This window comes from Podarcis erhardii (assembly GCF_964252035.2).
Source record: "Podarcis erhardii genome assembly, chromosome: 3".
NCBI lineage: Eukaryota > Metazoa > Chordata > Lepidosauria > Squamata > Lacertidae > Podarcis > Podarcis erhardii.
The window spans coordinates 17,222,238-17,239,886 of record NC_138507.1 but is presented as its reverse complement, the minus strand read 5'-3'; positions in this window follow the sequence as shown (position 1 = coordinate 17,239,886).

Sequence of the window (17,649 nt, the reverse complement as noted above, 5' to 3'; positions counted from 1 at the left end):
TTGGTAGTTACACAAAGAAACTGTGAGTTGATCTCATATGGAGACGGAACTCATGTGCTGCTGGCTGAGAGCAAAATCACATTAACACAACAAATTGGCTGCAGGAGAGCAGCATGGCAGCAAAAGAACAGCAAGACAATAGAAAGACAAAACAGACAAAGTGGAGACTGAGAAAATGGCTGCAAAATTCTTCCTCTTCCTCCTCCCTGGAAGGGTGAGGACGGAGAGGCAGTCTCCACCACTCCTCCTCTGCCCAGTCCCTGACACATCCACACCCCAGTACAACTAACAACAGCTCTGGGAATGAGGCAATTACAGTCATTCAGAAGTACTGTAACTCCAACTATGTTCAGTGGGGCTTATTCCCTACTAAACATGAGTCTTAGCCACAGGAAACAGTGGAGAGGGGAGAGTTAAGCAGAGACAGAGTTGCAACCCAGGTCAAAATTGGAACCTATTACAGCTGATCACTCATCAGATAACACATTTTCTGTGTCACATCAGTTTTGACCCGGAGCCACCTTATTTTCAAGACCTCAAATCTAGACTGTTGCTTGCTTTCTGTGGAGAAGTGGTGCATGGCTCCAGGAACAGACCTTTAGAAGGAGATTAATGAGGTGGTTTGTTTTTCTTTGTATGTAATTAGAAGCCACCTATTAGTGTCATTTGAGAAATGTATCTGCAGAGAAGAAGTGATGCAAGGAAGCAGAGCTAGAACACAGGAGAATAGGTGTTATGGAGGAGCTGATTATGTAAGCCAGGAGTGCTGTTTTTGGGATGGCCAGGATTTCTGCAGTGGTGAAGATTCTTTAGCACACATCCAATGGAGTCTTGGGCATTAGATCTACTGGGCCAAAGCCACAATAAACTTCTATTTTTTTATATAATATTTTTTATTTGGTTTTACAAATATAAAATTGTAACAATCCAAACCACATATCCTTATTTCTAGATTTCTCCAAATCTCTAGACTTCCCACCTTTCCCTCCGTGGGTCCTATTGTACACACTCTTAACTGCATATTATTTCACAAACCATATTTTGTATCTTTCCATATTGTCCATGATATTCGCTATGTAACAAGTGTTATTAAAATCCTGCTAATCTTTTCATCTGTATACAATGGTCTGCTAGATAAATTATAAATTTCCCCCATTTTTATTGAAGTTTTTTCAATTCATTATATATCATTTCCCAAAATGCTTTCATAATCTTACACGTCCACCACATATGATGAAAGGTACCTTCTTTTTCTTTACATTTCCAACAGGTATTTGTGCTTGTCTTATACATTTTTGCTAACTTACTAGGAGTCAAATATCACCAGTACATCATTTTCATATAATTTTCTTTCGGAGAAGGCCTTTGACAATATTTCTTGGAAGTTTATGAAGAAAAACTTGGAAGGAATGGGAGTGGGGTGGGGGTTTGAGAATGGGATAGAGGCAATCTATTCAGAGCAAAAGGCAAAATTGATAGTGAACAATGTGGTGACGGATGAGTTTAAAATTGAAAAAGGAACACGACAAGGTTGCCCTATTTCCCCTTTGTTATTTATATCGGTCCTGGAAGTGCTCTTAAATATGATCAGAGGAGACCGGTTGGTGGAAGGTATTCAGGTCGGAGCGAAACAGTATAAACTTAAAGCATTTGCAGATGACCTAGTATTGACCTTACAGGAGCCAGAGCCTAGTACCAAAAGGGTATTGCAACTGATTTATGAGTTTGGTCGGGTGGCGGGATTTAAACTTAATAAGCAAAAAACCAAGGTTTTGGAAAAAAAATCTGACCTCTTTAGAATCAGAAAGGTTTCAGAAAGAGACAGAATTAAATGCGGTTAAAAAAGTAAAATACCTAGGGGTAAACATAACAGCGAAGAACATGAATTTATTTAAAGATAACTATGAAAAATGTTGGTCTGAAATTAAAAGGGATCTAGAAGTTTGGTCAAGATTGAAACTCTCCTTGTCAGGACGTATTGCTGCTATTAAGATGAATGTATTGCCAAAAATGTTGTTTTTGTTTCAAACTTTGCAGATTGTGGACAAAATGGGGTGTTTTGAGAAGTGGCAGAGAGATATCTCTAAATTTGTCTGGCAGGGCAAAAAGCCCAGAATTAAGTTTAAGGTATTAACTGATGCTAAAGAAAGAGGGGGCTTTGCCCTGCCAGACTTAAAGCTGTACTATGAATCAGCAGCTTTCTGCTGGTTGAAGGACTGGCTGCTCCTCGAAAACACAGATGTTTTAGATTTGGAAGGATTTGACAATGCTTTTGGATGGCATGCATACTTGTGGTATGTCAAGGCTAAAATACATAAGGCTTTTAAGAACCATGTTGTCAGAAAAGCAGTGTTCAATGTCTGGACAAAATATAAAGACTTATTGGAAAATAAGACCCCAAGGTGGCTATCACCAATGGAGGCTAAGGCCCCGAAAAGACTCAATATGGAGGCCAAGTGGCCGAAATATTGGGAAATAATAGAAAAAGATGGAGATAACTGGAGGTTGCAGAGTATGGAGAAAATAAAAGATAAAGTGCGAGATTGGTTACATTATGCTCAGATTAAAGAAGTCTTTAAGTTGGACAAAAAGATAGGATTCCAGGTGGAAAAATCAAAGTTAGAAACAGAACTGTTAGAACCCAGCTCTAAGATACTTTCAAGAATGTATAACTTGCTGTTAAAATGGAATACACAGGATGAAACGGTCAAATCAGCTATGATAAAATGGGCACAGGACATAGGGTACAACATCATGTTTGCTGACTGGGAAAAGTTATGGACCACAGGTTTGAGATTTACGGCATGTAATGCCTTGAAAGAAAACATTATGAAAATGATATACAGGTGGTACATGACTCCAGTCAAGCTTGCAAAGATATACCATTTGTCTGATAATAAATGTTGGAAGTGTAAAGAAGCTGAAGGAACATTCTTCCACCTCTGGTGGACTTGCCCTAGAGTGAAGGCTTTCTGGGAAATGATATATAATGAGCTGAAAAAGGTATTTAAGTATACCTTCCCTAAGAAACCAGAGGCCTTTCTTTTAGGCATTGTCGGCCAGAGTGTGCAAAAGAAGGATCGAACTTTTTTTATGTATGCTACAACAGCAGCAAGGATACTCATCGCCAAATGCTGGAAAACTCAAGATTTGCCCACACTGGAAGAATGGCAGATGCAGCTGATGGACTATATGGAACTGGCGGAGATGACTGGCAGAATCCGAGACCTGGGAGAAGAACTGGTGGAGGAGGACTGGAAGAAATTTAAGGACTATTTACAAAAACATTGTAAATTGTATGAATGTTAAGAAAGATGTAAGATTAGTAATAACATGGCTCCAATAAATTAGTTATAAGGAATATAAATATAAATGCAATTGAAAGAAAAGACAAATTTTGGATAAATAGTATGTTAAAATTAAGTTTTTAAAAGAGTGATTTAAATTCTAAAATTTGAGATTTAACACTGGAAAACTACATTATAGGGATTGAAACAAGTTAATAATTTGCTAGCAAAATCTATGAGTTTAGAATGCAGGAACAAGAGATGTGAGGAAGTTCAAAGATGAGAATGAAATGTGGATATTGGAAAATGCTATGTTATTATGTATGTCTTTTATTGCTTAAACAAAATTTTAATAAATATCATTATAAAAAAACCATATAATTTTCTTTCAGCATACAGCATGCCAAGAATTTCCCAATCTGAAAGTTGAATATTATGCCCCAAATCCCTCACCCAGTGTATCATTACAGATTTAACCTTTTCATCTTTTGTATACCATTCCAGTAGGAGTCTATACATTTTAGACAGTAATTTTGTATTCTTTTCTAACAAATCTTTTTCAAATCTTGAAGTCTCATAACCACAGTAAACTTTTAAACTTCCTCTCTCAAAACCACACTCTTTCTGCTTTTCTTCCATTTCAACTTAGAGAGATCCCAGAGGACAGATCATTCAATTTCTCATTATTTGGCCAATCAGCTGTTTGCACTGCTTAGCCAATCCTAATCCAAAACTATTGCTATGGCCAGAGAGAAAACTCATGCAAAAATTTAGCATTTCACTAGTACTTTCACAACATCAACTTCATTGGATTGGTCATGTTGTGTGGATGCCTGATGATCATCTTCCAAAGTAACTGCTCTATTCCGAACTTAAAAATAGAAAGTGTAATGTTGGTGGTCAACAAAAGAGGTTCAAAGACTCTCTCAAGGCAAATCTTTTAAAATGTAGTATAAACACCAACAACTGGGAAACACCGGCCTGCAAGCGCTCCAATGGGAGAACAGCCTTTACCAAAGGTGTCATGGGTTTTGAAGACACTCAAATTCAGGACAGAAGAGAGAGATGTGCTAAGAGGAAGGCACGCTTGGCAAACCCTCACCATGATCAACTCCCACCCAAAAACTTATGCCCCCACTGTGGAAGGGCGTGTGGATCCAGAATTGGCCTCCACAGTCACTTACGGACTCACTTCTAAAACTGTGTTTACGGAAGACAATCTTACTTGGCTAAAGACGAACAGCCAAAGACGAAGAAGACTTTCACAGGTTCCCACCCTCCCCTGTTGTGATGAGGGTGAACCAGGAAATCATGACAGCCATAGCATGCACATAGAGCTATATTACAATATTAGTAGGCCTGCCTTTGGGTAGACCTAGCAGCCTGAGAACATGACAGTATATTATGTTACCAGTGCTTCTTTGGATTAAATATGCTCCATTTCTCCTTCTCTTCCCTAGCCCATGTCACAATACTTTTAATTGTTAATCTCTGAGATGCTTTATAATTGTAAATGTTGAATCATGGCACTTTCACATTGGGTGGTATTCAAATGTGCTTCAATGTGCACTGGACTGCAGTCAGTCTGTCAGCCTTCATGGTTCGTATCTTTTAGAACTATGATATGAACAACTAGCATTGCTAAAAACTTGTTTACCGAGCTTTCGGGTCAGGAAATATTTATGTATGTAAAGCTTCGGTGCATAATCTCCAGAGAAGTGCCTGGTTCCAGCTCATTGGAAAGTCGTGACCATATTTTCTGTGAGGCTTTTTGCCTGTTTCAACATGTTTGCAATGAGGCTTTGGTGGAAGCAGAAAAGCTGGAAGCAGAAAAGCACATTTTCAGAGGAATTGTTTAGACGGTCCATTGAATCGTACTGAGAGCAGTGCTCTGTTTCAAATGCAGCCCTGGCATTTTGGAGAGCTTAGTGCAAAATATGAAATTTCCACCTACCACCTCATTTTGGAGCTAGAAATTGTATGCTTCTGAAAGACATGGTTCCAAACACACCAATGAAGTCCCACTAAAGTCCATGGAGACTACTCATAATTAAAGTTGCATAGGAGAGCCAGTGTGGTGTAGTAGTTAGGAACGGTAGACTCATAATCTGGGGAACCGGGTTCATGTCTCCGCTCCTCCACATGCAGCTGCTTGGTGACCTTGGGCTAGTCACACTTCTTTGAAGTCTCTCAGCCCCACTCACCTCACAGAGTGTTTGTTGTGGGGGAGGAGGGGAAAGGAGAATGTTAGCCGCTTTGAGACTCCTTCGGGTAGTGATAAAGCGGGATATCAAATCCAAACTCTGATGATGATGATGATGATGATGATGATGATGATGATGAAAGAATGCCAGACTTGGGATATTTCTATTTCAGCTGGATGTTAAATGCTTTGGTCTTGTTTAAATTCAACTGAAATTAATAGTAGGGCTACTATTATGAGGAACAAGATCTCCCCACCAGCCTCTGGCTTTCAACCCTGGTTGAGAAATTAATACAGTCATCAATTCCAGTTTCTCTCCAGAACCTAGCATTTCCTATTTCTCAGTATACCATGAACACAAGTCCCATGCTGAAAAATTTGCTTTCTCAGGAGACTCAATGAAGTGAAATCATTTTCTAGGGAACCCTTGGCTCATCAGTTGAGGGTTCATCAATGAAAGGAAGTAGGTGAGGTAGCTTGGGGACCAATAATATTAGTCCTGACCACTTTGAGGTCTTTTTCTACAAACAAGCAGTATATAATTTTCGTTAAATAAAATATATAATAATTTTCCTTGAAATGTTGGGTGTATTTGTCAACATATTCTCTGTTCACAATGGATTGTGACGAGGCTCAAAGCTAGCCTTTTAATCTCCTCGTGGCCTGCCAGAAGCAGAGAGGAGAAAGGGGAGCATCTGAGCCTAAGACTCACCTAGGTTTTCCCCCATCCTATCTGAATGCAGCAATTTTATGGCAAACATAGAGTCAGATGTCAGTACAGAAGTTATGTTCTGGGGTAGATAGAAAATGTGAAAAGCTGGGGCAATAAGCCATTTCAAGTCAGCTTTCAACACTACCAAAAACCAAATAAGAGTGCATCAAGAATCGCAAAGGGATTAACTGTCAAATCTCAGACACTGGCATTAATTATTGTTGAGTGTCAAATATAGATGTTCAATATTCAATGAATATATGAGCTCTGATGGTATATCAAGAGAATACTTGGCATTTAAGGTTAGAAAGGAAGCTCTTTGGACCAATTTAGTTTCAGGTCAGACTTCAGGTCAATTTAGTTTCAGGTCAGAGCCAGCGTGGTGTAGTGGTTAAGAGCGGTAGTCTCGTAATCTGGTGAACCGGGTTCGCGTCTCCGCTCCTCCACATGCAGCTGCTGGGTAACCTTGGGCCAGTCACACTTCTTTGAAGTCTCTCAGCCTCACTCACCTCACAGAGTGTTTGTTGTGGGGGAGGAAGGGAAAGGAGAATGTTAGCCGCTTTGAGACTCCTTAAAGGGAGTGAAAGGCGGGATATCAAATCCAAACTCCTCCTCCTCCTCCTCCTCCTCTTCTTCTTCTTCTTCTTCTTCTTCTTCTTCTTCTTCTTCTTCTTCTTCTAAAGTTATGCCTGCACAAAGTGTCCTGCAGGGTGTTTTATCACATGACACTTGCTGCTTCAGCTGCTGAAAGTATATATTGTTATCTGAAAAACTGCTGCGTGGTGCTCATCTTACATGGCATAGTGGAGTGATTCATAGCCCTTTGCCATGCATATCTGCATCAGCAGAGATAAAATACAACATATGGTGTGGTTATTATCAAAAACATTATCATGTTGACGGGACCAGCTGGCTATTCCATCACAGCAGCCAAATGCTTTCTTATTGGTTCATTGCAGATTGCCATTTAACACAGTGTGAAGGCTGCTCCAAATGAGAGAAATGGAAATCCACTTGAAGTCGGACAGCAAGCAGCATGGACTCTCTGCCCATAGATGACATGAGCCCGCCATGTAAACAGGAGTCACTGAACACATGCTAGCCAAACACATGTACACATCCAATCTGTGCATGTCTGCTCCCAGAAACTTACTACTAGGTAAGTGTGCTTCGAATTGCAGCCAAGATGCTTACAGCACTATGCAAAAAAGCCAAAGATTGTATATTGATATGGTAGGGAGAGAAGTATGAGTTGTTGTTGTTGTTGATTGAATATATATACCGCCCTATACCTTGGGGTCGCAGGGCAGTTCACAGAATAAAATCAAGATAAAAAAACACAAAATACCTATGAAAAATAAAAAACCCCAATAGCCCGCACCCCACAAAAAACACATCTTAAAAGGGCATAGGATGTAAATCAGATAAACCAAAGGCCTATTTAAAAAGGAACACATTTGCCTGGTGCCTAAATGTGTATAATGAAGGCACCAGGCGAACTTCCCACAGATGGGGGCCACTGCAGAGTAGGCCTGTTCTCGTGCTGCCACCCTCTGGACCTCTCGAGGAGGAGGCACATGAAGAAGGGCCTCAGAAGATGATCTCAGGGTCTGGGCAGGTTCATATGGAAAGAGGCAGTCTTTGAGGTATTACGGTCCTGAGCCATTTAAGGCTTTATAGGTCAAAACCAGCATTTTGAATAGGACCCGGAAACTAATTGGTAGCCAGTGCAGTCAGACCAGAATCAGTGTAATGTGCTCAAACCATCTTGCTCCGGTGAGCAACCTGACCGCTGAATTCTGCACCAGCTGAAGTTTCTGAACCGTCTTCAGAAATCGCCCTACATATAACGCATTGCAGTAATCTAACCTTGAGGTTACCAGAGCATAGACAACAATAGTTAGGCTATCCCTGTCCAAATAGGGGGGAGCTGGGCCACCAGCCGAAGCTGATGGAAGGCACTCCAGGCCACTAAGGCCACCTGAGCGACAGCAAAGGATCCACAAGGACCTCCAAGCTATGAACCTGCTCCTTCAGAGGAAGCGTAACCCCATCAAGAGCAGCGACCTCTTTGAAAGATGGACACAGATGGGCCAATTAGACAAGAAGGTTTTGAATCAGAGGTTACTGCCATGCTTAATTGTTTTGCCTTTCACTTTTCCCAGATGACTTTCCATTTTTATACGTTGATTGATAATCACTCGCTTCAGGCTACCCAAAATACGACTCACCAGGACCGTGCAATCATTTGAACCTAGAACTCTCTTAGCCATTGTGGTATTGCTGATTCACAACATGAAGGCACTTGTCACGAGCCTGTTTGGTTCCATTCTTTCTGCAGGACAGATGCGGCTGTTTTTACGTTATCAAAAGGAAGCAGCACAAATGAGCCTTTCCAGGACAAGAAACACAGCAAGGCAAAATCCAAATTGACCAGCAGGGTGCCACTTTAATGAAAGAATAACCAGATAAATGCACCTGCTTATTTTATTTGAAAGCCAGCCCGTTTCTGCCACAATGCTGTCATCCATGCATAGCTGTTCTTTTGATCAACAACATTACCTTCTTTTCCTCAGGGCCTCAAATTATGAACCTTTCAAAAGCAATACCATCACTTTGGAATGTGACGCAAAGAAAGCTGATCATAGCAGACTGACCGTAATGTTGATGGTCCTATGCAGAAAACAATTACCTGCTTTTCCATTGCAGTCTCCTGCAGAAAGGTATTGATATGTGATATGGTTTGATTAGCGTCTGTGATGCTGCTCATATAAAACTCATTCCCAGAAAGGCCAGGAGTCCAATGGCACTGTTAGGGCACTTACATGACTAAATGGAAATTTTAAAAGGGAGCAGGCATGGTGTTTGTGTGTAAACTTACCATACTGGCCTGAATATAAGCCACACCTGAATATAACCCACCTTTAAAATTCAAGGCGGGGAGAGACAATAACCAAATGTAAGCCGCTCCCTTAAAATTCTGCAGGCACACACACTTGTTCCGTTTTACCGCATGTCTGTTTCAGCAGTGATTTCACAAAAGCCAATTTTTGTAAGGTCGCAAATTTAAGCCGTACTTTAACTTTTCAAGGTTGGAATGGGGGGGGGGAGGCTTATATTCAGGCCAATACGGTAATTGGTTGCGGGTTAGGGTCAGCAACTGGGCACCAGTCTAGCCCACATATAAGTATTACTTGCCCTCTCCAGTCATCAATTTAGAGCCTAACGGGGGTCATGCAGAGATGGTTGTCTGGGTCAACAGGGCTTGGTAAGTCCGGTCAACTTTCTTGGTGGGCGGCATTGCGGCCGGGCAGCTGGGAACCAAGTGCGATCTGACAGAGGGGGCGGAGAGTTGACGTCTGTTTCCGAGTCATCCTGGCCACATCAGTTAGTTTTCTGAACCCAGTCTGGAACATTTCTTTATTGTTGAAAAATCATCTTGAGCTACAAATGTGGGACATATCTTCTCTTCCTAAACACCCCCCCCCAAAAAATGCACTTGGTTGTTACCCTCCAGCTGCCCAAAACATGCTTCAAAATCCCAGGAAATGATTTTTGGAGCCTTCTGAAATTTGCTTTCAGCCTTTGATGCATAATGTACCATCACTGCAATTTTGGCACTGAAGTACACAAGAACAAGATCAGAACGAGGACTGTTTGTTGTAGGGGGAAAATGAATGACGCTGCACCTGGCAAATCAATGCATCTTCTCTTCACATGCAAATCTGGCTCAAAGAATCCAGTATTTGCATGAAATTTTTGTTTGTTTGTTCAGTATTGGGATCTTCTTTTTTGCTAAATGCATTTTATACACAGCTGTAGTTGAACATTCAGAAGCATCTTTTTTGCATTGGAAGAGAAGCCTCCACAGCCCAAAGGAACACTTACCTCCTGTTGCAAATATTGGCTTCAGATGGGACTGTTTTCACCAGGACCATAGCAGGAGAATAGGTGAACTTTCCCTTCCACCTTGAATTCCCTTGAATTCCTGCTATGATTCAGACCCACCAGTGATTGATATTTCTTTTCTTTTTTTAAACTTTACAAACCTCGTGCCTAATTTGGCCCAGAATAACTAGTGTCATATACTGGAATTAGAATTTGCATTTGAAGGATAGTATCTGTGTTCCTCCTCTCCAGCTTAATTTCTTTTTGATGATATCGTTGCCATAATTTAGTCCTCTCAGCTTTAGATGGTTGATCTTGGCCTCAGAAGAGCAGTTTCAATACAAGAGGCGAGAAATTACACCCAATAAGCAAAGAGCCCTATGCGAGATTTCTGGATGGCGTAAAAACATTAGTTGCAAGTTATTGACCAAGGCAATATTAAGTTTTTAAAAGAGAAAATGGAAAGTCCTATAACTAAAGTATCATGACCTATGGCAGCCACACACACTTTCCCTTTGTTCCACTGTCATATCTGACCAAAGAGATTTTTTTAGTTTCTTTAAAGGTTTTCAAGGCACTCCAAAAATCAACAGTGATGAAAGTACATACCATGATCGGCGATGACTCTTTCGACGTTTAGAACAGAAAAGCCCTGCTGGATCAGACCAAAGGCCCATCTATAATAATAAATTTATACCCCACCCATCTGGCTGGGTTTCCCCAGCCACTCTTGGCAGCTCCCAACAGAATATTAGAAACACGATAAAACATCAAACATTACAAACTTCCCTAAACAGGGCTGCCTTCAGATGTCTTCTAAAAGTTAGATGATGATTTATTTCCTTGATGTCTGATGGGAGGGCATTCCACAGGGCAGGTGCCACTACCAAGAAGGCCCTTTGCTTGGTTCCCTGTAACCTCACTTCTCACAGTGAGGGAACCACCAGAAGGCCCTCAGTGATTTAGACCACAGCACCACCCACTCCCCTTTGGCTGACTGTATGAGTGTATGAAAAATCACCTTCTCCCCACCCACAGAGAAAAAGATGTTGGGAAGATGAGAAAACCTTATCTTTTCTCCTGCAGGTTAAAACAGTGTGGATTATTTGGAGTGGGGAAAGGAACCATGGAGAAAGGGGAGAGCAGGCTTTCTTGGTCTGTACAGCCCACCAACCCAATTGGCAGCCTCCTCAGTCTTCATGTTCAGGCAATCTAAAATGGTGCCACCAGCAGTAATGGCAAGAGTTATGGGGATTGTGGTGGGATCCACACTCTTCCACACTGGTTGCATGGCAAAGCTGGAAGAAGCTACAAAATGGTGAGCTTGCTTCATGGAATGACCACACCTTGGCATAGGTAATACATGCAAGGACGCAAGTATTTCCACTGCAGATCAAGAAGATATTTACTGGTTTCACTTGGGAATTATAGGGACAGAACTAGCTAAATTGTATAAAAACTTATTCATGTATGCTACTACAGCGGCAATAATGTTACTCGCCCCAAAATGGAAAGAAGTAGAAGTCCCAGCAAAGGAAGAATGGATACAAAAACTTATGGAATATGCAGAAATGGTGAAACTTACCAGAAGAATAAGAAATCAAGATATGCCGAGACCATATAACACCGGTCTTGAAAGACCTACATTGGCTCCCAGTACGTTTCCGAGCACAATTCAAAGTGTTGGTGCTGACCTTTAAAGCCCTAAACGGCCTCGGTCCAGTATACCTGAAGGAGCGTCTCCACCCCCATCATTCTACCCGGACACTGAGGTCCAGCACCGAGGGCCTTCTGGCGGTTCCCTCACTGCGAGAAGTCAAGTTACAGGGAACCAGGCAGAGGGCCTTCTCGGTAGTGGCGCCCTCCCTGTGGAATGCCCTCCCACCAGATGTCAAAGAGAACAACAACTACCAGACTTTTAGAAGACATCTGAAGGCAGCCCTGTTTAGGGATGCTTTTAATGTTTGATGTATCATAGTATTTTAATATTCTTTTGGAAGCCGCCCAGAGTGGCTGGGGAGGCCCAGCCAGATGGGCGGGGTATAAATAATAAATTATTATTATTATTATTATTATAGCAAACTTTTTATAGAAGAGTAGAAATATTTAAAGTAGATAAATAAATGTTAAGTGAATTTGAATATGAGAAGATATTAAAAATAAATTTAAGTAACCGCAGAAAGAGGGGGAAGGAAGTCAAGTTTTAAAATGTCAAAATGATTGTAAAATCAATGAAATGTATATATCTGAAAAGTATAAATATTGTTTTAAAATAATAAGAAGAAGGCATTGCTGGTTTGTTTGTTCAGTTTATATTGCACCCTTCTTCCCACAGCAGAAACTATATTCTCAGTGTCTACTTTTTTTAAAAAAAGATTAAACTTTGACAAGGAACGTAAGAAAATTAATGCTAATGAAAGTCAAAACTTAGACATTTAATCACATCTGGCTGTGTTTAATCTGCCCCAGGAGCATTTTAAAAAACAACACACCCACCCATGGGAGCCTAGCTAAAGGCATTTCAGAACAAATGGCTTTTATCTTTGAGAAGAACTTGAAGTCTCCTGATGTCCCAGGAAAGGGAATATCACCATGTCACTTTTTATAGGGCAAAGGGTGCTGCACATGCATACTTCTGATATGGCTGCTGTAAGATAAGCGTGATTTTTCGAAAACAAATCAGTTGAGGGAGAGTGAAATTTTAAGAAAACATTTTTCTTCAAATTAGCCTCACAAGTCAACATGGAAGAAGGTCCATTTTGGATAAAATACAGAGGCTCTAAAGCAATTCATCTCAAGATAACCAAGCGGTGATTAAAGCAGTATCCTCAAGCTGATAACATTCTCCAGAAATTGGGACTTTTACTAAGGAAATGGTACACAAAGGTTGGCTCCGTGGGGAATGGAACACATACCTGGAATAAAAAAGAGAATTGTACAAACTAATTTCTGAGAATAATCAGCAGAAGGCACAACGGTGATGTGGTTTGCTGAACTTTGAAATCATGGAGATGAGTCATTTTATTTGTACACCAGTGGCACAGACCTCAGCTCCTTTTATTATTATTACTATGCTTTTCAACAGGCTCAAACGTTTCCATCAATAGTGCCCTAGAGGAGAATGAAGACTCTTAATTCCTGGAAGGATATTAAGGGTAGGGCATTTAATTTATTGCATTTGGCAGCTACTCTCACATAGGGGGAAAGAACTTTGTAGCTTAGTCCCTTTGTATTTTGAAATCTTAAACTCCCAGGAAAGGTTCCAAAACATATTGCCTTGGGGGTGAAGGCGTACTTATCTTTCTTTCTCCTATTCTTGGTTGATTGTCTGCATTTGCTAGACAAAACAACACAGCTCCACTCTTCCTGAAATCGAGCTTCAGCCCAATTTCTGATAAAAGCTGGGCCACAGGAGATAAGCCACTCTCTCAATAACTATGACTTCGTGCCGCTGCTTCAAAAGCTGGCCTATCAAGGCCCATTTCACTCAGCAGATGCATATTGGTGATGCTCTGTAGAAGTGAATGGCATTCAGGAGAAATGATTTTGAGGAGATATGGAGGGTGTTTGTAGAATTTGTACTGTTATGACAAAAAGAGGTCAAACCATTGCGAGAGGTGTTGAAATTTTGGGAGCTTGGATAGTTAGAATGGAATAAAAAATAGTGGTTTTTTTGGGGGGGGGTTGCTATTGGGTTGTTGTTTTTATTTTTATTATGTACTTTGTGGTTTTATATCTTGATTTTATTCTGTGACCCGCCCTGAGACCCCCAGGTATAGGGCGGTATATAAATTCAATTTTAAAAAAGAAAGAAAAAATAGAATAAAAATGGTCTCGGGGTGGAATGCACATTTTAGTCTTATTTATTTATTATTATTACTTTATCAGGGACGCGGGTGGCGCTGTGGGTTAAACCACAGAGCCTAGGACTTGCCGATCAGAAGGTCAGCAGTTCGAATCCCTGCGATGGGTGAGCTCCCATTGCTCTGTCCCTGCTCCTGCCAACCTAGCAGTTATTTACTTATTTAGATGATTGTACCTGGACCACTCGCAAGGATGCAAATTGGTTTCTCACGAAAACAGTGGCTTAAAAGGCAACAAAATCTCAACAAAACCGACCCATTTTAGCAAAACGACTGCTTTTCTTCACAGCAAAAGCAACAAACAAAAAACCAGTTATCTTAAAATGCAAGCAATCGTTTCATGTGACACAGAGTGGTTTCCTTTGGGATGTTGCTTGCCGGGGAACCATGAGAAAGGCACATTTCCCTTGCTTGGCCTCAAGAAATTGCCACAACTCATGCATTTTCATTCCTTTGACACGTTTCAGTCATTTTTCTTCATTTTCAGATATTTAATTGATTCCAGATGGAGTTTCCTACAAATATCCTCTCTGTCCAATTTTATCTCCCGGGCCTGACAAGCTCTCCATGCCTTCCTTTTTTTTTTAATGGAGGTATGCTGAAAGAGGGAGGGCGCTCTACCATTTGATTACCAAACAATTCAATATTACCAAACATTTGCTTGGTTGGGTTGTACAAAATGGTGTTCCAGCCCCCAGTGGAATGTGGCTGAATAAATATGCACCATACATTTAAACACCCCCCCCCCCAAAAAGAACAACACAACTGGAAAGAGATCTGATGGAATGGAATGTAAAAGTGTCGCCTAAGATATTGTTGGAATGGGAGACAAAGGATGAGCAAGTAAAATCCTCAGTTATACATTGGGCAATAGATATTGGTCATAATATAGATATGGAAGCATGGGAATGATTGTGGGATATGGATCTAAAATTTACAGCATGTTATGGTCTAAGAAAATTATATGAAAATGTTATCTCAATGGTACCTAACACCGAGTAAATTGGCAAAAATGTATAAATCCAAGTCAAATAAGTGTTGGAAATGTAAAGAGAAAGAAGGTTCTTTTGCTCATATGTGGTGGTCTTGTAGTAAGGTTAAAGCTTACTGGGAAATGATATATAATGAATTGAAAAAAGATGTTTAAAATAACCTTTGTAAAAAACAAACAAACCAGAAGCCTTCCTTTTGGAAATTATAGGGACAGAACTACCCAAACTGTATAAAAAATTAATCATGTATGTGACTACAGTGGCAAGAATGTTACGTGTACAAAAATGGAAAGAAGAAGAATTCCTGGAGATAGAAGAATGGATACAAAAAGTTATGGAATATGCAAAAATGGTGGAACTTGCCAGAAAAATAAAAAAGCAAGATAACAAACTTTTTATAAAAGAATGGAAATGGTTTACTGAATTGTTTACAAATGAATTGTAAACAGTTAAGACCATCGGCAGGATTATTGTAATAACCTGCAGTTTTATGAGTATATATTTAAAGTAGATTAATTTGGATATGAATAAAATATTAAAAACAAATTTAAGGAACTGCACAAAGAGGGAAGGAAGTCAAGTTTTGAAATGTTCAAATTACTGTAAAATTATTGAAATGAATGAAACTGAAAATCATAAAGAAAATAATAAAAAGAAAATAATATTGAGAATTGTAGTTTCTTAAGGATAATTGGAGTTGTACCTCTGTGAGGGTCAAACTACCATTCCCAAGTTTCTTTCTTGGAGGGTTGTGTGCCTTAATTGTGCTGTGCTTTAGGGGGTCTTCGTGGAAGTAATATTGCAGAGTTAATGAGTGCTGGGTTGTACTTTTCCTGCATTTTCATTATTTATATTTTTCTCTCAGACCCTCAGGGGTAAGATGAACATATCTCAATTAGACCACAGTTCTTTTCTGAGAGCTCTCGGGCTACAACCATAGTTACTACAACCAAAGGTAGTTTTTAGAAGAAGGCAGGGAAGGCGGTCTTTCCTGCGAGGCATCATTTGGGTTGGGGATGAGGAATGGGATCCAGTCTGGGGATTGGTTCCTTTATATATAAATTTTATTAAATTTTCTGTTTTACAATTTCAAATAAACATTTTACATACTTAAAATATCACTGACTTCCCTTCTTCTCTTTCCATGGTTCATTTTGCATATCTTATATCCCTGCATATTTTACACAAACTATACCAATCGGTTTTCCATTATTACATCCGTCAAAATTATTTACACTGTTGAATTTATCTTAATGCTGCCAGGGTTTTCAGCTGTGCACAATTATTTTCCATATACTCAACAAATGTTTTCCAATCTTCTTTAGACGTATGTTCTTCTTGTTCTATATGTCAAGTCTACAAGTTGTACATATTCCGTCAACTTAAGTTGCCAATCGTCTTTTGTTGGGACCTCGGTCAGTTTCCATTTGGGGGCTAACAAAACACAGGCCACAGTTGTTGTATACATAAATAACCTTTTCTGACACCTGGGAATTTCATTCTGATTTATCCCCAACAGAAAAGACTCTGGTTTGGGGTTGGGGAGGGGGCTGTTTCCTTAGCTTCCCCCATGCCACAAGTTTGATCTCCCAATGATGTCTGGGGACCTATTTTCACACAGTGTGTAGGCATCTGTGATCCTTGGCCGGTGTAAAGTTTGTGGAAAATTAAGCTCTCTCTGGTGTTTCTCTTACTTTGCCTCTCCCTCACTTTCAACTACAATGTTAGTGTAGAAATTATTGCTGTAGCCTTACAGCCCTCTGGTGGTGCTCAACAGGCATGATTTTTCATTTAGATACTAGATATATATCTCAATCCGACCAATCAACTCTTTAGTCAGTGCAGTCTGCCCCATCTTGAGGACAAGTCCAAAGGACATCTGAAATGGAAATTGTACAACACAAGCACATATTGCGATTGAATCTGGATGGGAAAAGATGAAAGATGCCATCACTGCACACACACACCCTTCATTGACACCAGTTCATCTCTTCCTCTCTTGTTACCTTCCTAGTCCCTGGTAAATATACTGAATTGGATCCAGACCGGACCTTCAGTGAACAGAAGGTCTTCTACACATGGGAAGGACTAGTTCCAGAGGTGGCTCCTGCTGAACAAAGGAGGACAGAGGAAATTTTAGCCGAATGCCCTGTATTTTATTTTATTTTTGTGCAAAAACGTCTATCCTGCCAATGTTAGTTGGTGGTGGTGGCGGGGAGAATAGGGGCCCCCCAATGACTCTCAGCACCCTTAACAAATGACAGTTCCCAGGATTCTTTGGAGGAAGCCACAACTGTTTGAAGTGGCATCCTAGTGCTTTAAATGTCTGGAGTGGGTGTTGGCATGTTATAAGGGACGCGGGTGATGCTGTGGTCTAAACCACTGAGGCACTTGGGATTGCCAATCAGAAGGTCAGCGGTTCAAATCTGTGCGATGGGATGAGCTCCCATTGCTTTGTCCCAGCTCCTGCCAACCTAGCAGTTCAAAAGCATGCCAGTGCAAGTAGATAAACAGGTACCACTGCAGTGGGAAGGTAAACGGCATTTCTGTGTGCTCTGGTTTATGTCTTGGTGTCCCATTGCACCAGAAGTGGTTTAGTCATGCTGGCCACATGACCCAGAAAGATGTCTGTGGTCAAACACTGGCTCCCTCAACCCCATGGTTACCTTTGACTGGACTTAACTGTCCAGGGGTCCTTTACCTT